General features: G+C 40.8%; 1 protein-coding gene across 1 annotated transcript in view; it reads right to left on the bottom strand.

Moving 5' to 3' along the window:
* SamDC (S-adenosylmethionine decarboxylase) overlaps positions 1–18,032 on the bottom strand; it is a 163,385-nt gene that overhangs the window by 11,404 nt on the left and 133,949 nt on the right. The gene's annotated exons all lie outside the window — the stretch shown is intronic.

Here is an 18,032-nt window from a genome sequence, read left to right as displayed (position 1 = left end):
TGGGTTTCAGTACGGAGTTGTATAGGAGGACTTTATATTCCAGACGTAGAGGGGACCGAGCATTGATGATCCAATGTAGGCTACTTGCTTTCAGTTTAAGCTGTGACTTTTTTGCTTCGATGTGCTTGCGCCAAGTTAGTCTTCTGTCTAGGTGGATGCCAAGGTAAGTGACATCCTCGGCTTGAGGAACTGGTACGTTGTTTAGCATTAAAGCTGGACAGTTTCTTCTGTTAAGCGTAAATGTAACATGTTTGCATTTCTGCTCGTTGACCCGGATACCCCAGGTTGCTAGCCATTCCTCTACCACCTTGAGGTGTTCCTCTAATTTTGCAGAGGCTTGTATTGGGCATTTGGATCTGCTGAGGATTGCCGTGTCATCGGCAAAAGTGGACGTTGTAAGTCCTAAACTCGTTGGTAAGTCTGCAGTGTACAGTAGGTAGAGCAATGGGCCGAGTACACTGCCTTGCGGTACACCAGCTTTGATTTCAAAATCAGCAGAGACGGAGCCATTACATCTTACAGCGAATTGCCTATTGTAAAGGTAAGATTCCATGAGTTTGTGGGTGTACTGTGGCAGTTTTTGCCGGATTTTGAACATCAGACCCTCCAGCCAAACTCTATCGAAAGCCTGGGCAACGTCGAGAATGACAGCCGCACAGTATTCTTTTAGTTCGAATGCTGTTCGTATTTCGGATGTTATGCGATTGACTTGTTCAATTGTACCATGTTTTTCGCGGAAGCCGAACTGGCCTGAAGGGATTGTGTTCTCCGATGCCAGAAATGAGTTTAGCCGGATCTGCAGGGCCTTTTCAAAAAGCTTCAAAAGACATGGCAGCAAACTAATTGGCCTATAGGATGATGGCTGGGTTTTGTCCTTTCCCACTTTAGGAATCATGATGATAGTGGATCTTTTCCATGTTCCACATTATAGCATTGAACAGTTTGCAGATGTATTGTATGGCAATGATAGGGAGTTCCAGGATCATTTTCGGTGTGATTAGGTCATGGCCAGGGGCTTTTTTTGGCTTTATGTGGTTTTTAATAACTGCAGTGATCTCGTCCGATTGGAGCTCCGAGTACTCACTATCCGTTAGTGTGCTCGAAGGGGGAAGTACAGATGAGTTTGATGTTGGATTTGGCTGGAAAACCATTTTAAGATGTGTGGCAAATACGGATGCCCTCTCTTCGTCACTGCGGGCCCATCCACCGGTTGGACTCCTTATCGGTGAAATTGTCTCTGTAGGAGCGCTTAAAGTGGGGTGGACTTTCCATAGAGGATGTTTAGTGCTGGTTGGACTCAGCTTTTCTATGTATTTCCTTTGAGCCCAGCTTTCCTCTTGTCTTAACGCCTTGGAGAGGTTGCGATTAGCATGCCTTAGGCGAAGTTTTGCTGCTGGTGATCGAGTAATCTGACATTCTCTTCTTAGACGTCGTTTTTCCGTTACTAATTGTTCTATCCGCCGGTGCGTAGGCCTGTAAGAAGAGGCAGGTGGAGTAGATACTCTTGCTGCAGCTCCCATCATAGACTCAAGTGCAGAGACGCACATATCAAAGTCCTCTGCAGCTTCCAGTTTCGGCGAACAGTCAATGTGGGCACTCATGTACATTTTAAATTTAAGCCAATTTGTTTTGTTGTTTCTAAGCCTATATGGGCGATCTTGAGGTCTTGTTAATAGTGTGAATAGCACTGGAGAGTGATCGGAAGTTAAATCTAGCAGTGTATCCGCGGTGATCCGATTTCGTGGAATCCTCTTGGTTACTGCGAAATCAATCACGTCAGGCACTTTCTGTGGATCTGTGGGCCAATAAGTAGGCCTACCCGGTGAGACGCAATCCATCTTATTGAGAGGGTTGACAATTGTGCTTATGTTTGGCGTTATAGTCCCCTGCTGCAATGAAGCGATCTCCGAGTGTGTTAAAGAAATCGGTAATTCCTTTTCAGAGATTGAGAAGCGTGGTGGGCAGTACAGGGCAACCAATGTAGTGTTGCCGCAGCTGGTTTGGACGGTTATAGCAGTTGCTTGTAGGTGCTGTGTTTCAAATCTGTTGAGGAACGAGTGTTTTATACGGTTTTTGATTAGGATACCAGTCCCGCCATGAGCTTTTCCGTCTGGATGGTTTGTTGCATAGAAGGTATATTTTGGTATTTGAAAATTATTTTTTGATGTTAAATGTGTTTCCGAAATCAGCAAGACGTCGATTTCACTTGAGTCTAGGAATAGTTGCAGTTCATTTTTGTGCTTGGAGATGCCGTTAGCATTCCAAAGACTTAGACGTAGGGAAGCCATTATTTATTCTCGACAAGCTTCTGGATAAGCAGATTTTGATTCCGCATCAGTTCGTCCATACAGTTTTGCATGAACGTCATAAAAGTGGTCATGTTTTGATTGAGTGAGATCAATAGGGCTTCTAAGCCACTTGGAGTTTGCTGGCCAAGCTCTGGTGCGCTAGGTTGCGGATTCTGTAGATGGTGGAGTGACGGGGTCTCTTTTGCGGGCTCCGTCTGTCCAGTTCGGAGCACACTAGCGAAGGATACACTAGGACTGTATGTAGCAGGCATGATAGATGATCTAACAGCCTTGGCGAAGAATACCTCGGGTGTAGTTTTAGAGGCGTTGACGGTGATTTTTTACATCCTCTGTAGTTGGCCGTGTGGTTCCCTCCACAGTTACGGCATAATCTTAGTGCGACATTGTTTCTGTCCTTGGTGCAAATGCCATCTTTATGATGTTCGCCACAGCCAACACACACTGACCTGAGATTGCAGTTGTTAGAGGTGTGGTTGTATTCCTGGCGGTTTTTACACTGCGGTGGTTGGTGTCTCTTATGGGGCTCCTCTACGGTGATTCTTCTGTGCAATAGTAGCTGTAGGTTGTAGATTGGGTGCACTTCATTTGGCTTCGACCGCTTTGCATCTGGTTGGAGCTCGATTTTAAAGAGCGGCTGTGCGACTTTGTTCTTGTTGATGATGTTGACAACGGATTTGACCGCAAACCCTTTTTCGACCAACGCGTCTGCTATTTCTTGAGTAGGGACCGATGGCTCAATCCCCTTCAACACAACCTGGAGCCCTTTACTGCTTTTTAGTTGGTAGGTATAGAAGTTGATGTTAGCATTACGGAGGTACTTTTCGATGATGCGGAAATTGTCCTCAGTTTGGGTTTGACATTTAATTTCTTTAATGTTACCCCTATTGAGAGGGGTGACAACAAAGTTATTTGCCCCTACTGTTTCTACTGGCTTCGAAATCAGGGCGCTGCAGTTGGCTCCACGGATGTATAAGGGGGGTGGTCTAGCCGATTTAACTTTATCTACAGCGCCGGCTTGATCATCTTGCTGATCGGCAAGAATTTTAAAACGATTCCCGCTAAGGGGTGCTACTCGTTCATTTGGTTTGGTTATTTTCGGCGTGTTGCCACTTTTTTTCTCTTGCGGGCTTAGCTTCCGCTTAGTTATTTTAATATATCTATCCATTCCAGTTTGGACAGAAGTCGTTGGGTTTACTATTGTGGCTGACTCAGGGCGACTTGTCGTTGACGGCTTGAGGCAGGTCAATACTTCGGCAGACGCTGCAGTAGTTGCCGTCAACGAGCTGACGGTGCTGGTCGGTGCAATCGGTGACCCAGTTATCGTTATTGATGGAGAAGCACACTGCTCTCTCCACGGTAAGTTGCTTTTGATTGCTGAGTGGCTGGCACTTTCGGTGTTATTGCTTACGTTAGCATTCAGTGGGGTCGGCGACACCAACGAAAAGTACGCGTTGTTGCGTTGGACCGAGAGTCGACGCTCACGTTGTTGTTGTACAATTAGTTCTTGTAGCTGTTGCTGTTGGGGATCGAGAGAGCTTGGGCCCGAATTGGTGGACATGGCTTTTGTAAAAATTACGCACATTGTTGTTGCAACTTAGTATTTATTGCTATTAGAGCAATCTAATAGCAATATGATTGTAAATAGGCGTCTCTGGGGCGACTGAGAGCCCTACACAAATTTTTGCAAACGCGGTCTTTTTTTACACTCAATTTTTGCGGCGTGCATTAAAAAACACGTCTGTACACGGCGGCAGTTAAATTATTATGTCAGTATAAATAACATCAGTTTGACACTTTTTACGGAAGCCATGGTGTACAAGAGTAGTCAATTCTAAAAGGTTGGTAATCGACGAACGACCTTTCATGAAGCCATGCTGACAAGGAGAAATAGTGGATCTGGATAGATGTTGAAGGGAAGACGTAATAATTTTCTCAAACAGTTTAGGTATTGCCGAAAGTTTGGCAATGCCACGGTAGTTAGAAACATCCGATTTGCTACCCATTTTAAAAAGCGGAATAATAAAAGACTCCTTCCAAATATCAGGAAATCTACAAGTCTCACTCGATATAAAGAATAACCGAGCTAAAGGCTTAGATAGGGAAATCGAACACATTTTAAGGATGCAACTAGGTATATTATAAGGCCCGGGAACGAAGGAAGACGTCATAGAGGACAAGCTAGAGATAATACAGTCTTCAGTAATACTGGGAAAAAACATACAATTTAAATGTGGAATTGAAAAGGGATAGGGTATGGGATCCGAAACAGTAGTAGAATAAGTCGACTGAAAGAATTTAGCAAACAGATCTGCAATATCTGAATCATTATTAGCAGTCTGGTCGTTAAGTCTGAAGGTGGAAGGTAGTACATTAGAGCGTCTTTTGGAATTGACAAAGTTGTAAAACCTTACAACCTTACAGCGAACGAGATAATTGTTGTAGCATTGAGTATTTAAATGACAAAATTGAGATTTGGCTATACAATAATTTGCATGCTCAAGTCGCGAACCAGTTTTATTAAATCTTTTAAAATATCTCGATTTAATGTTACGGAGATAAGAGAGTCTACGTGTGAACCAGACTGGCGAACTGGAGACGGTAGAGGCATTTACATAAGGAACGCATTTATCAATTAGAGAATTAAAAGCAGAGTAGAAAAACTTCACTGGACAATCTATATCGCAGAACTCAAATAGAAATGACCAATCAAAAGAGAAAATAAGGCTGTTAAGAAGATTGAAATCAACATCTTCAAGAACCGATTCTGCAACAACGCGTACTTTTCGTTGGTGTCGCCGACCTCATGCTACCGTATACACTAATATCGAAAATGCCAGCCACTCATTAACCAACAGCAATTTACCATGGAGAGAGCAGTGTGTTTCTTCACCAATTGCACCGACCAGCACCGTCAGCTCGCTTGCATCCGCAACAACGAAGACAGCAACGTCTAAAGAAGTATTGACTCCAGATAAGCCGACAACGCCAAGAAACCCTAAGTCAGCCACATTAATAATTTCAACGCCTCCTGTCCAAACTTGAAACGAATAGAAACATTAAAAAACCTAAGCGGTAGCTAAGGAGCAAAAGAAAAAAATTGGCACCACGGCCAAAGTAACAAAACTAAATGAACGCGTAGCATCCCTATCCGGGAATCGGTTTAAAATTCTTGCCGATCAGCAAAACATTCAATCTGGCGCTGTAGAAAAAGTTCAATCGGATAGACCACCCCTAAAATACATCCGTGGAGCCAACTGCAGCGTCCTGATTTCGAAGTAGTCGATATACTAGGGGCAAATAACTTTGTTGTACCCTCTCAATTGAGGAAACATAAAAATTAAACTCCGCATCATCGAAAAGTACCTCCGCAATGCTAATATCAACTTTTATACCTACCAATTAAAAAGCAGTAAAGGGCTTCAGGTTGTGGTAATAGGGATTGAGTCTTCGGTTCCAGCAGAAGAAATATCAGACGTGTTGGCCGAGAAAGAGTTTGCGGTTAAGTCCGCTGTCAGTATCATCAATAGAAACAAAGTCAAAGCCACATGCAGTGCACTCCATCTACAACCTTCAGCTCCTATTGCACAGAAGAATCACCGTAGAGTTGCCCCATTAAAGATACCAACCACCGAACATGTGGCGAACATCATAAAGATGGCATTTAAACCAAGGGCAGAAATAACGCCGCACTAAGACTATGCAATAACCTACAACTATGTCTATGGAACGCAAACGACATCTTCAAGCACAAGAATGAACTGCTACTACTCTGCAATCAGTGATAAATTTTACGGTGCACTTAATCCTTTGTATTGAGTGATTGGGCTGCATCGGCTTGAATCTAACGGTCACGAACGCTAACAAAAGTGTTGCTTGTACTTTATTCTGTATGACCGCATATTTTCATTCAGCCTGATTGAGCGGATCAAATCTTTTGCTTCGGAAAATGGGATTGACCGATGATTTTTGTTTGGTCCGAAGGAGTTGTCGTCTCTTCGCTCACAATCAGACTTTTTGATTGTATGTGATTGAGTGGTTATATTTATCGAATTTTTTTCATCACCAAAACAAAAAATATAATTTTTCTAAGTTCTTGTGAGAAATGGATGAAAATAATTCAAAATTTATAACAGAGCAAATTGAAAATGGCACCTTTACCTTGTCTAGCACACGTAAAGGACGCAATGCGATTTGGTAATCATATTGCCAAATTTCGTATTTCCGCACTTGCTGCAGTGTTTTCAAATTATTTCTCTTTTTCTAATTGAACTATATTCATAAATAAATGTTTAGTAAAAAAGATTTCTTTCTTTATATACATATAAATGTTGGTGATTAAGGGGTTATATACCTTCTTTGTCGAAGAAAAAATAGAAAAGTTTGGATATTTTTAGGGATGCATCAATTTTTTCATTACCCGAATGTTTTTATTTTTTGATAGTCCACTTTATTAACAAAGTTTGTGCAAAATTTCGTGGAAAAATATTGAATAGCTTTTAAGGCGTGGCTTGATCCCTAAGAGGCCTTTTTTTGGAGGAGCCTTGCGGTGATAATTTCCCAGGTCCAACAGGTCAATTGAAACCATAAAAATAAACAAATTTCATTAGTTATGTGTATTTCCTTGTGCTTGAACGATCGATTTTATAATTTTTTTTTTTGTGCATACGGTAACGTTTTATGCTCAAAAAAAATCAAAGATGCTAACATCGGCTATGCCGAAGTTTATATACCCTTGCAGTCCTTGGTAATAATAATTTTACATGTTCAAAATTTGTTTTCTGCAACACAATTCATCAATATACAAACAAAACAATTTTACTCTCTATTTTACAATTTTTTCTTCTTCTTCCCTCATTCCCAAAGCAAAGCAACGCACGCATACACATACAGTTTATGTAGCGTTGCGTATGTGTGTGTATGCATGTACTCTGTTGATGACGAAAGACGTAGTAGACAGCAAGCAGCACTAACGGCAGAGCTGGGAGCAGAGCCGATTATTATATTGACTATAACTTGTGTTATATTTATCCGATCACATTCAAATTTTGGGATCTGGGGTTTTATATCCAATATTATCACATATGTAAATTTAATAGCATACTCGATTTTTATGAAAGTGTTTCTTCTAGTTCTTTTAGAACTATATGATATAGTGGTCCGATCCTGATGGTTTTCATACTTTATTTTTCCCGTGAATAAAAACCCCCGAAAAAAATTTCAGCCCGATAGCTCTTAAGTCAGCTGAGTAAAACGCGTACGCGCAGACGGACAGACAGACGGTCAGACGGACAGACGGACATGGCTATATCAACTCAGCTTCTCATTCTGATCAAGAATATATATACTTTATGGGGTCGGAAACGTCTCCTTCTGTGCGTTACAAACATCTGATCAATTTTATAATACCCTCTGCAAGGGTATAAAAATTGAAAATTCTGACAGATGGAAATTAATTCAGAAAATGAAGAAAGATTTCTGAGTGAAATGAAAAGACAAAAATTTATATACTCTCCAGCACAGGAATAAGTGGCTATGAACCACAGAAAATTTAGACTCCTTGATATAAACCAACAACTAGGTATTTTTTTGTGTGTTTTTCGTAGCCGAGGTACAGTTCTCAGTCTACCCAGGGCTTCCCTGCAAAATAATTTATAAAGATGCGGAGATACGCGAATGGAAATTAATATGACTATTGGATAATTGCAGTCTGGTTTTTTTTTTTTAATTTCAGATATTCAATTAGTACACATGGGGAAATGATTGCTTAAATTCAAAGGATACCTTAGGTAGACTACGAAAATCAAATTAAACTAAAGTAAGTAACTAGGGACTTTGCCGCAGTTTGTTTATCCTGGCAAGGTACACCTTAATTATAAGAATGGGTATAGCTTATAAGGCATTTTACCAGCAGACTGGCCACACCATCACAATAATATTAGGTATGGTAATTACGCCGTCTGCGTCGCTGGCCGTAGAAGGTTATGATGACTCTCCCGTTTTGCAACGCCGCCTCTCAAAGGTACCACTATAACTGTTTTTGCACTCTTGATTGAGCTGTGAGCTCTGAGATATTTCTTTCATTATTTTTTAATACTGGTTTTGTCTCGGCATTTATTATTTAGAAGGGCGGCAGATCTTCCTTCTTAAATTAGGGGGCAGCTTAATGATTTTCTTTATTCTAAATTTCCCACAAAAAATGATGGTCACACAATATCAAATTGCTTTTTGCTTCTAGATTCCTAGACTAGATTTCGCAGTTTTGGAATCCAGTGTCTTTGACGGATGAGACAGACTACAAGCTGACTTCCTCCATGCAGAGAGATCTGATGAGAGAAAAGCAGTAGCAGACGGGTCTTGCGACTGGCCGCAGAATGGGGTTACGCTAGGTGTAACTGAGTGACGCTGCTTGTTGCACTCGCCCACATGGTCGGATCACACCTGTTGCGTCAGAGAATGGATTCAAATTGAGCAATGCACTAGACACGGGTAGAGATTTCTTCTGCTGTAGACACTGATATTCACCACGGAAATATATACTCTGAGTGACTTGGATTAACACATGGAGTACTTACTGATCTCACTAGAGGTCACCTCTCCGCAGGTAATGTCTAGTGGGAGTGCCTTAGCCAGGGTGGACCATGCCTCCACAAACCCTTGTATACCACTTTTTGCGAACTAAGGTCTCGACTAGGGAGGTCTATCTATATATGTATGTATATGTAGATATAGGGAAACCATGTATTTAGGCTAAGTGCCTTGAACAATAAATCGATGGATTCATTCCAAATTCTGACTCCAATAAACTAAGTCTTATTCGTTGATAAACAAAGATAACTTTGTATAAGAATAAACTAAAAGAATATTAAATTACAGAAGTGTGGGGAGTTATTTTTGTGAGGAGAGCGGTTGTCATGGTGAGAGAGAGCGGTGCAAGTTAAAGCTCCCATCCCTCCCCTTACCTTACCCCAGGTGTTGCCTGTTGGGCATAAACATCCTTCCGCCTTGCAGGAGTTTAAGAGCAGGAGTGGTAATAGCACGCTCCGGACATTGTCCTACTAAACTCGTCTCCAGCATCACCGACATCATCATCTCTGGTCCAATTTTGACGGCTGTCAACTTAAATCCAGTGGTCAGAGTCGCCGTCAACGCCGAGACTGCCGAGCACGTTTTAATGAGGACCTTCACGTTGAAAGTTCTCCACCCTGACTCGATGGGTACCATTGCCGTTGGCATTTTGTTGGGATTGCAGTGCTTCAGCAGTGCTGCTCCCTGTGAATACTGGTGTGCCAGGCAATTGGCGCAGTACTTATTATCTAGAGGTGTCCTCAGAGGTGAAGTATGCACGGAAAATACTGTGAGAGCTGGGCTCCGCTGGGACCGGGGGTTGGACTATTCTCCGTTCGGGCATCCTATTATGACGACTCTTGCATGTGAAGCAGTTATGCTTGGGCAATCTGTTAACTAATGCTCTCTTGCAAAACAGTTTGGACACGGGGACTTTTATTATATATGCCGACCTCTCAGCCACCGGCATCTGAAGCAGTCGGAAACATCGACGCACCGATTCTTCTTCAATCAGAGATCGCAGGACTTGGGTTTGGTGATCTTGGCTTCAAAGGTATATGCCTTTCGGGTGACTGGAAGGGGGTTTCGCGGAGGTTGTATTTTCAACCGCCACAATGAAATTGTGATTTCTTGCAATTCAGAAGAATTTGAATATGACACCCCACGTGGTGACTGGCAGGCCACAGTGCTCAAAAGTACGAATGGATGCCTGCAGGTCATTCTGGTGATCCTGCCTTTCCGGACTTTTGGGATATTTGAGACAAGTCAAAAAGTGCTCTGAATTGGCTCTTCATAGTAATGCGCTTGTTTTTGAAACTCTGTTTGAGGGCGTTCCATGATGTTTTAAACCCATCATTTATAAGCGGGAACTTTGCCACAATGATGTTGACTTTGCTAATAGATGGTACAGTTTTTCAACGGGGAAAATTCGGGATCCGCTGATGTAGATGGCCGTAAACGAATCACGCAATGTAGGCCATTAAAGGTAATCTCCCGTAAAGACCTCAATGGCTGGAAGTCGACAGCCTCGTTCTGCTAGCGCAGAGGTGGACCCATGACGGATTGGAGGAGTGGGCGTAGAAGCTTCAAGGATAAGCTCGCTTAATCGACCCGTGCACCGCTCTAAACTTGGTAGCACTTGTCATATTTAGTAGGGATGTCTAGATTTTCAGAGCTTACAAGCAACCAACACGCGACACCGACAGAATATAATTTTTTCGCCTTCTCCTCAACCTAACTCTTCAGCGTATATACCCCACAAAGTGCCTACCAACTCAGGGTATACAGCACATCTACTTTTGATCATTTGCTTTGTGCCGGTCTTTTGGTACATGAGCTTACAGCTGTGCCTGTATGCAGCGGTTAAGGTGAACTTATGTATGCACGTATGTATACAGGCTGCAAGGATGGTGGTTTGCGATTATGGAAAAAATAGGTTTTTTTATTGTATATAGAGATATGTATATGAAATTTGAAATTTGATGGAATAATTGTATAATATTCATTGTATATATGTGTAGCAGAAAATACCATTTTATTTGTATTTAAGCTATATTACCGAAAAACACAATTTCTAGTACATACATATATACAGTAGCGAGCACATGTGGATACATGTTTTTAAAGTGTGACTTTGAGTGGCTGTAAAACTCAGCTGTAAATTTCCCTGTAAACGATTCAATCTAGTCAAGCTGCAAAATGAAGAAAATTAGTAAATGTATAGAAAACCAGGTGGTTAAAATGACCAGAAATAATTTGTCAGCTCGTGAAATTGGAAAGCAATTGCGAATTTGCCATCGATCCGTGCTTCAGGTGAGGTGATTGTGTCGATTGCAACATAGGTGGTGATTGTTTCACTCCATTTTCTGCTGGTGCCACACAGAATTTCAGCATTGTTTTATCTGTCAACTTGTTCACGGGGCCCTCGATACTTTTAGAACTATCGGCAATATCCATTGGAATGGGTAATTGCCCGGACACTTCGGACACTACAATATTTAATAGATCATTCGCAGGTGATCCCGGTAATTCCTTAATAATCGCATTCACAACCGGGCTCTTAAACGATGTCAATTGCTGTGCATTGGGAGTGGAAGAAGGAGAAACGCCACAAGGACTGGTTTTTTTACTTTTTCGAGATTTATTCATAAGCGATAAGCTCCTAAACTGAGTCTCTTTGTTAAAACCTGCCCTTAAAGTGTCAAAACTATGTCTAGTCCGCCTCATGAATGAGCGCATCTCATTCTCGACCTGCCGGCAAGCATCACATGCATATTTTAACGACCAAATTTAGCAATACACTCCTTGATTCTGTCTGTGTAACCTGCACACTTAACGTAAACCGCATTGTCACACAACCAACATAGAATATAATCATGGGAGTCAACCGCATTAGTGGCAACTATGTAATTATTTTTTGAGCAGACAACCATTTTATCAAAAAGTTTAATTTAATTACAAAAGGAAATAAAAAAAATAAATAATAAAAAACCTAAAGGTAATAAATGTGTGTATAAGAATATACTGACCAGTACTGACACAAGGGTTAATGTGCAGAGTAAGCCTTCACAACTAGCGAATTAAAAAGCAAGAATACACAAAAACAAAAACACGTATCACGGAGTCTCGGGTAGGCAAAAGACGAGAGCGCAAATCAAACAAGAATGGGAAAGAGCGGGAGAGCGCGTCAAATTGAACACATGCAATAACAATTTGTACGCAAGAGCACGAGGGTTAGTTACAACGGTAAAGACAAAAGCAAAAGAGATAAACAAAACAACAAAACCGCTAATGCAAGTTTTGTTGTTCGTTTTAATTTATGTTAAAATTGTACATGATTTTGTTTTCCAAATGCACAAAAATAAGTGTAATCAATCGCGAAACGAAAAGAAAATTCGAATGAAAAAAATAATAAACTAAACCGTTGATGGGTTTATTAATGTTGAGTGGGGAGGGGACACACAACCCGAATAACGCAGGCAGAACAAAAAGAATAGTAACACGTCCGTACAACTCAGAAGTTTATTAGAGACTAACGTAATGCGCGTGCCAGTAATTCAATTGGGCAAGCGCAGTATTCAAATACAAAAGAGATATATAAATGTATGTATTCAAATACATACGCAGATAGAATACATGTGTGCATGCTCTGGAAAGTTCTTGTACGGTACTATTTTAATACCCTTCCTCAATGCAACCATCTCTTACAAAGTTAATTCAAATTTAACATATTCACAAAGTCATTATTCTTTTGCTTTGGCAAATTAGTTATTATTAGTCGAAACATACTTCAACTCAACAAAACCTTCAGATACAGTTTGTCGTACAAAATGTTATCGTATATCTATATGTTTTGTCCTAGAATGATGAGCTGGATTCTTCGCCAACTGTTGGGCACTCAAGTTATCTCCATATACAACTGTTGGGGTCTCGGCATTTCCACATCCAAGTTCAATGATTAAGCGTCGCAAAACGATAGCTTCTTTGCATGCGGTCGACAAAGCTATATACTCAGCTTCAGTACTACTTAGCGCCACATTGCGCTGTTTCTCAGATTTCCAAGATATTGGACCTTCGGCCAAAAAGAAAGCATAGCCGGTATAGGACTTCCGGTCAGTTTTGTCACCACCCCAGTCGGCATCTACATATCCAGAAAAAGCTTGGTCCTTTTATAGCGTAGCATTTTATTCATCGTTGACGCCAAATACCGCAGGGTGTGCGTCACACCTGCTTCATTCTCTGAATGCGGATTGTCGCAGAAAATACCATTTTATTTGTATTTAAGCTATATTATCGAAAAATACCATTTCTGTTCTTGAATCTAGTATATAAGGCAATTATCATTTTGTTGTGAGAAAGGAGATGTTCACACTCTATATAAAAACGATGACGAAGAAAAACGTGCCTAAAAGAACAAAACAATAAAGCTCTCTAAAAAATTAATAATAATAAAAAACCACGGCCAATTTCACCACATAAAATTGGTCCTTTGAGCCGGATCTTTAACGCGGATAATACAGTCCAAAATAGTTAATAAAAATGTGGAGTTGGCCTAAAGTGGTAGAAAAGAAATTGGAGGCGTTGAAGTCGCAAGAATTGCGCGACGTTCATTTCGCCATATATACAAAATTTGTTAGAGATAATTTCGTGAAGCGCAATCTATGAAAATTCAAGGGTTTACCTTACGATTCCAAAAAGAAGCTGGGACACATCGACTGCATCTCGAAAGGGCTGGGCGCAAACGCTTTGCCACGAGTATGCGAATTCCTAGAAATTTCGCCGCAAGGAGGGATAGACTGTACCGACATGGCATCAAAAATTTATGAAGTCATTTCGTGCGAAACTTCTGGCAAATCAAGCGGGAACGCCATACAAGCATCAAACGCGAACCAGTCCGACAACTAGTTCGAAAACATGAACCAGTTGGAAGTACTAAGTGGAATAGAAACCATTGATGTAGAAAACGTGGAACTTTAGCACGAAATCTTAAAAAAGGAAAGACAAAATCTGTAAAAAGACAGCTAAGCAAAGCCCAAATGGGGTGCGATTCTGCTGACGTCATCGAAGAGCATGAATATGAAATACAACAGCTGTCATTAGAGATGAAAGTTCTGAATGCTCGCGTGGAAGCTTGGGTGAGCAAAAAACATACTTTCAAGACTACTGTAGCACTAATTCGTTCGTCTTCCTCCTCACAACAATCTGTAATGTCTGATGGAGACCACCCGATAAATGAATCTCTATCAATCTCCAACAGGGACAAGAAATCAGGGAGCGAGTGTCAGTATTCTGGAAAAGAGAATGTATATCGTCTCGATAAGTCACTGAAAAGGGCAGTGCGTAAGAAGATTGACATTTTGTTGATGTCGGCCAAGGAGCCATCGAAAGCAAGAAATAAAATATGTAAAGGAAATTGGAGATTTTCAAGAGCTCAACTGCTCATCGATACACAAAAGTTGCTTGCAACCCTAATCCTCAGCCTCATCTCCTCATTGGACAACGATATGCAACCCTCCTTACAACATGAACCATACTTAATGTAGATCCAAAGGGTCCGATTATGGCAAAAACCAAACTCGGATGGGTCATACACGGTCCGATAAAAGCAAAAGTAAAAGAAGCAGATTTCGTATGCTGCCACATCGAAGATGAACAACTGGGCTATATGCTTAAAATCCAATTTAGCATAGGAGGATTTGGTGTCTATAAAACAGCAACGGACAAGACTAAATCGACAGAAGAAAAATTGGCTATTAGCAAGAATAAAGACTAAAATGTTTAGAAAGAAAGCTGAACAGAAACCGTGAACTAGCGCGAGCAAACCAAAAGGAAGTGGAGAAGCTACTGAAGAACGGTTAAGCTAAAATAGTCACTAATGTCAACATGATATTCGGAGCTACCTCCGCAACATTTATAGCATGATTTGAAAAAAAAAAACAATTCGGCGATACATAAAAGTGACGCACCAGAAGCAACTCAAGCCATCATTGAAAACCATTACGTCGACGACTATCTGGCTTCAAAGCTGCTGAGATAATTCATGCAGTAATTAAAATATACGCAGCGGGACATTTTCAAATTCGAAATTGTATTTGTAATAATCATGATGTCTTACAGGGAATACCCGAAGATCTACGTGGTTCGTTCACAAGGATTCGATTAGGCGAAAAAGGAGACATATCTCAAAAGGTTCTCGGCATGATTCGGTGACGCACAATGAGACATATTTATTTTCTCAACAAATACAATGCACAGCATAAGCGAGGACATATTGAATGGAACAAGGATGCCTACAAATAGAAAAGTGCTTGCAGCAGTCAACTCTATGATCCCTTGGGAATGGTGACTCCAGTAACAATAAAAGGTTGGATCTTGATGCGTAGTATTTGGCAACTTGGTATTGGATGGGATGATGTCATTAAAGGCGTATACCAAGATGTTAGTCCCAACATATATCGATTGCTACGAAAGTCAAACTACTTAATTTTTGCGACGCTAGGGCAAAGCATACGCTGCAGCAGCATAAGTTACAAGGGTGCAAAGCCGCAATAAAATATGCAATAGCATCTTGGGCTCGAGTCTCACCTTTAAAACATGCTGCGATTCCAAAACTTGAAACATTGGCAGCTGTGACGGGATGTAGACTGGCGGAAACTATTGAAAACTTAATGCATCTAAAATTTGATGAAAGGTTTTTCTGGACAGACTCCCAAACAGTGATTTCATGGATAAACAGTAACGATAGGCTGCAAGTTTTCGTAGCCAACAGAATAAGTGAAATATGCGAAAAGTCCAAGAGGGCAGAATGGAATTGGGTTCCAACCTTGAAAAACATTGTTGATATCATAACAAGAGATTATCCAATAAAAGTTGCCACAGACAGATGGCAACAAGGTCCAGCCTTTCTTGGATTGGACAAAAAGATGTGGCCACAGCCAAAATTAAAGGCACCAACCGAACAAGGGCTTATGATGCTGGTTCACCAATAAGACCACCCATTTAAAATTCTGGAAAATGGAATCTCGAAGTTCACAAAACGTTATAAGATGGAACTCCGTCGGGGCGATATCGTCGTTCAGGAGTATAATTGGTCTCTACTAAAATGGTATCTTCATGTCCAAGCGGAACGTTTTTACAATGACATAATCTATGCTAAAACTGGCAAGATAACAGGGGGTTTACGATCATTAAATATTGTCTTTCTATGAGTGAATGGTACAACATTTTCACAACGAAGTTCAGCATACCGGAATACAAGTAGTCGTACATAAATTTACGTCGCAGTACTGGATGCCGCAGATGAATACCAAATCAGAAGAATTATCAACGAATGTATATGGTGTAGACGAGGCAAAGCCAAACCGGTTAATGTGCAAATGGGTCTATTACCCAAGGAGAGGTTCTCTACATTTCAAAAACCCTTCACATCCGTTGGCATGGATTATTTCGGCCCGTTCTATACGAAAGATGGTCGGGGCTCCAGCGGCAGATACAATAAATGCCTGCAAAAGCGATATGGCGTTCTCTTTACATGCTTAATATCTAAACCAATACATGTGGATATCGCACACTCTCTAGTCAGAGTCTGTAGTCATAGACTCGTGCATTTTGGCAATCCATCGAATTATGGCAATGCGAGGCGAAATTAAAACACTATGGTCTGATAATGGTACTAATCTTAGAGGCGCTTCAAGACAACAAAAAGATATGCAAGCAGCGCGCGGAGAACTAACAAAAAGGGAATCGAATCGAAATTTATACCAGCGAACTCACCAAATTTTGGAGGCTGCTGGGAAAGGCTAATTGCATGCTTTAAAAGAACAATAGAGCCCGTACGATCAGCCGAAAGTAATCCCACTGACGAAGTGCTGCAAACTCTTTTTTGTGAAGCGGAGCATTTGGTAAATAGTCGACCGTATATTCTCGAATCGGATGATCCAGATGACGGCTTAGGATTATGCCCCAATGATATAATCATACAACAAAGTGGATCTATTGAAGCACCATGCAAATTTAACGAACCCAGTGAGAAGAAGGCATGGAGGATCACGCAAATGTTAGTGAAAGCCTTCTGGAGACGATTCATTAAGGAATATATCCCAAGTTTAGTTAACAGATCGGAATGGGAAAAGACTTGCGACAACCTGAAAGAGGCTGAACTCGTCGTAGTGAAATGCATGTCACCAAGAGGTGAATGGCCAATTGGAATAGTACTCAAAACACACCCAGAAGATGGAATAGAGAGAGTAGCAGACATAGAAACAACGAAAAATAGTTATCGTTGACCAGTAAGAAACCTATGCAGATTAGGACTGGAATCCCGCGACATAAAGGATCGTGCTGAAGACTTGGTTCAACATTAGGGAGCGGAAATATGTCGCAGAAAATAGCATTTGATTTGTATTTAAGCTATATTATCGAAAATATTTCGGAAATGTGTGGATATATGTATGTAAATGTGTCTCCTCTTGTTCGGAAACTGAGAATGATTAAATATATTTGTCTTAACTTTATTATGCAGAGGTGTGAATTTGTATAAAATTTATAATTTTTTTTTTTTAAACCTTACAATTTAGACGGCTTGAGGTTAATCTTTCAAAAGAAGATTTTTTTAAAGGCAACACACAAAAAGGTGAGATGGTTGTCTGTATAGCTATTTCGAGAATCAACAAGTTCTATCAAAGGACTCCAGAATCGCAATAGCCATACCATGTCTTCAACGCTAAAACTAGTTGGGAATTGCAATTAAACGAAGCGAAAAAAGTTGTCAAAGCCTACAATACCGAAGACCACCTTTTGTGCATACACTTAGGGGCTATGACAAATTAGTGTAAGAGCCTCGCCCTTCACAAACTAAATTCACGACCTATTATTTTATTCACGGTATACTGTACCATATTGAAAAATTTCGAAAGTGACGGCGTGCCTTCTGTTAGTGTATATTAAAATTTAGCCGGCTCGAGGTCAATCTTCTAGAATAAGATTATTTCAAAGGCAACACAAATATACGGACAACCTGCTCACCTTTTTGTGTGTTGTCTTTTGGAAGATTGGATTGGTCGTTATCTAACGAGAACCTCCTTCTTGAATTCAGGATCAGCTAAAAGAATTTCGTCCTTTTTAATTTCCCACGAACTATGAAGAGCACGCACAATATCA

This window comes from Drosophila tropicalis, unplaced genomic scaffold, assembly GCF_018151085.1.
Source record: "Drosophila tropicalis isolate 14030-0801.00 unplaced genomic scaffold, ASM1815108v1 contig_1002, whole genome shotgun sequence".
Classification (NCBI taxonomy): domain Eukaryota; kingdom Metazoa; phylum Arthropoda; class Insecta; order Diptera; family Drosophilidae; genus Drosophila; species Drosophila tropicalis.
Note: the sequence above shows the minus strand (reverse complement) of the source record. Positions and strands in the feature narration are given on the sequence as shown.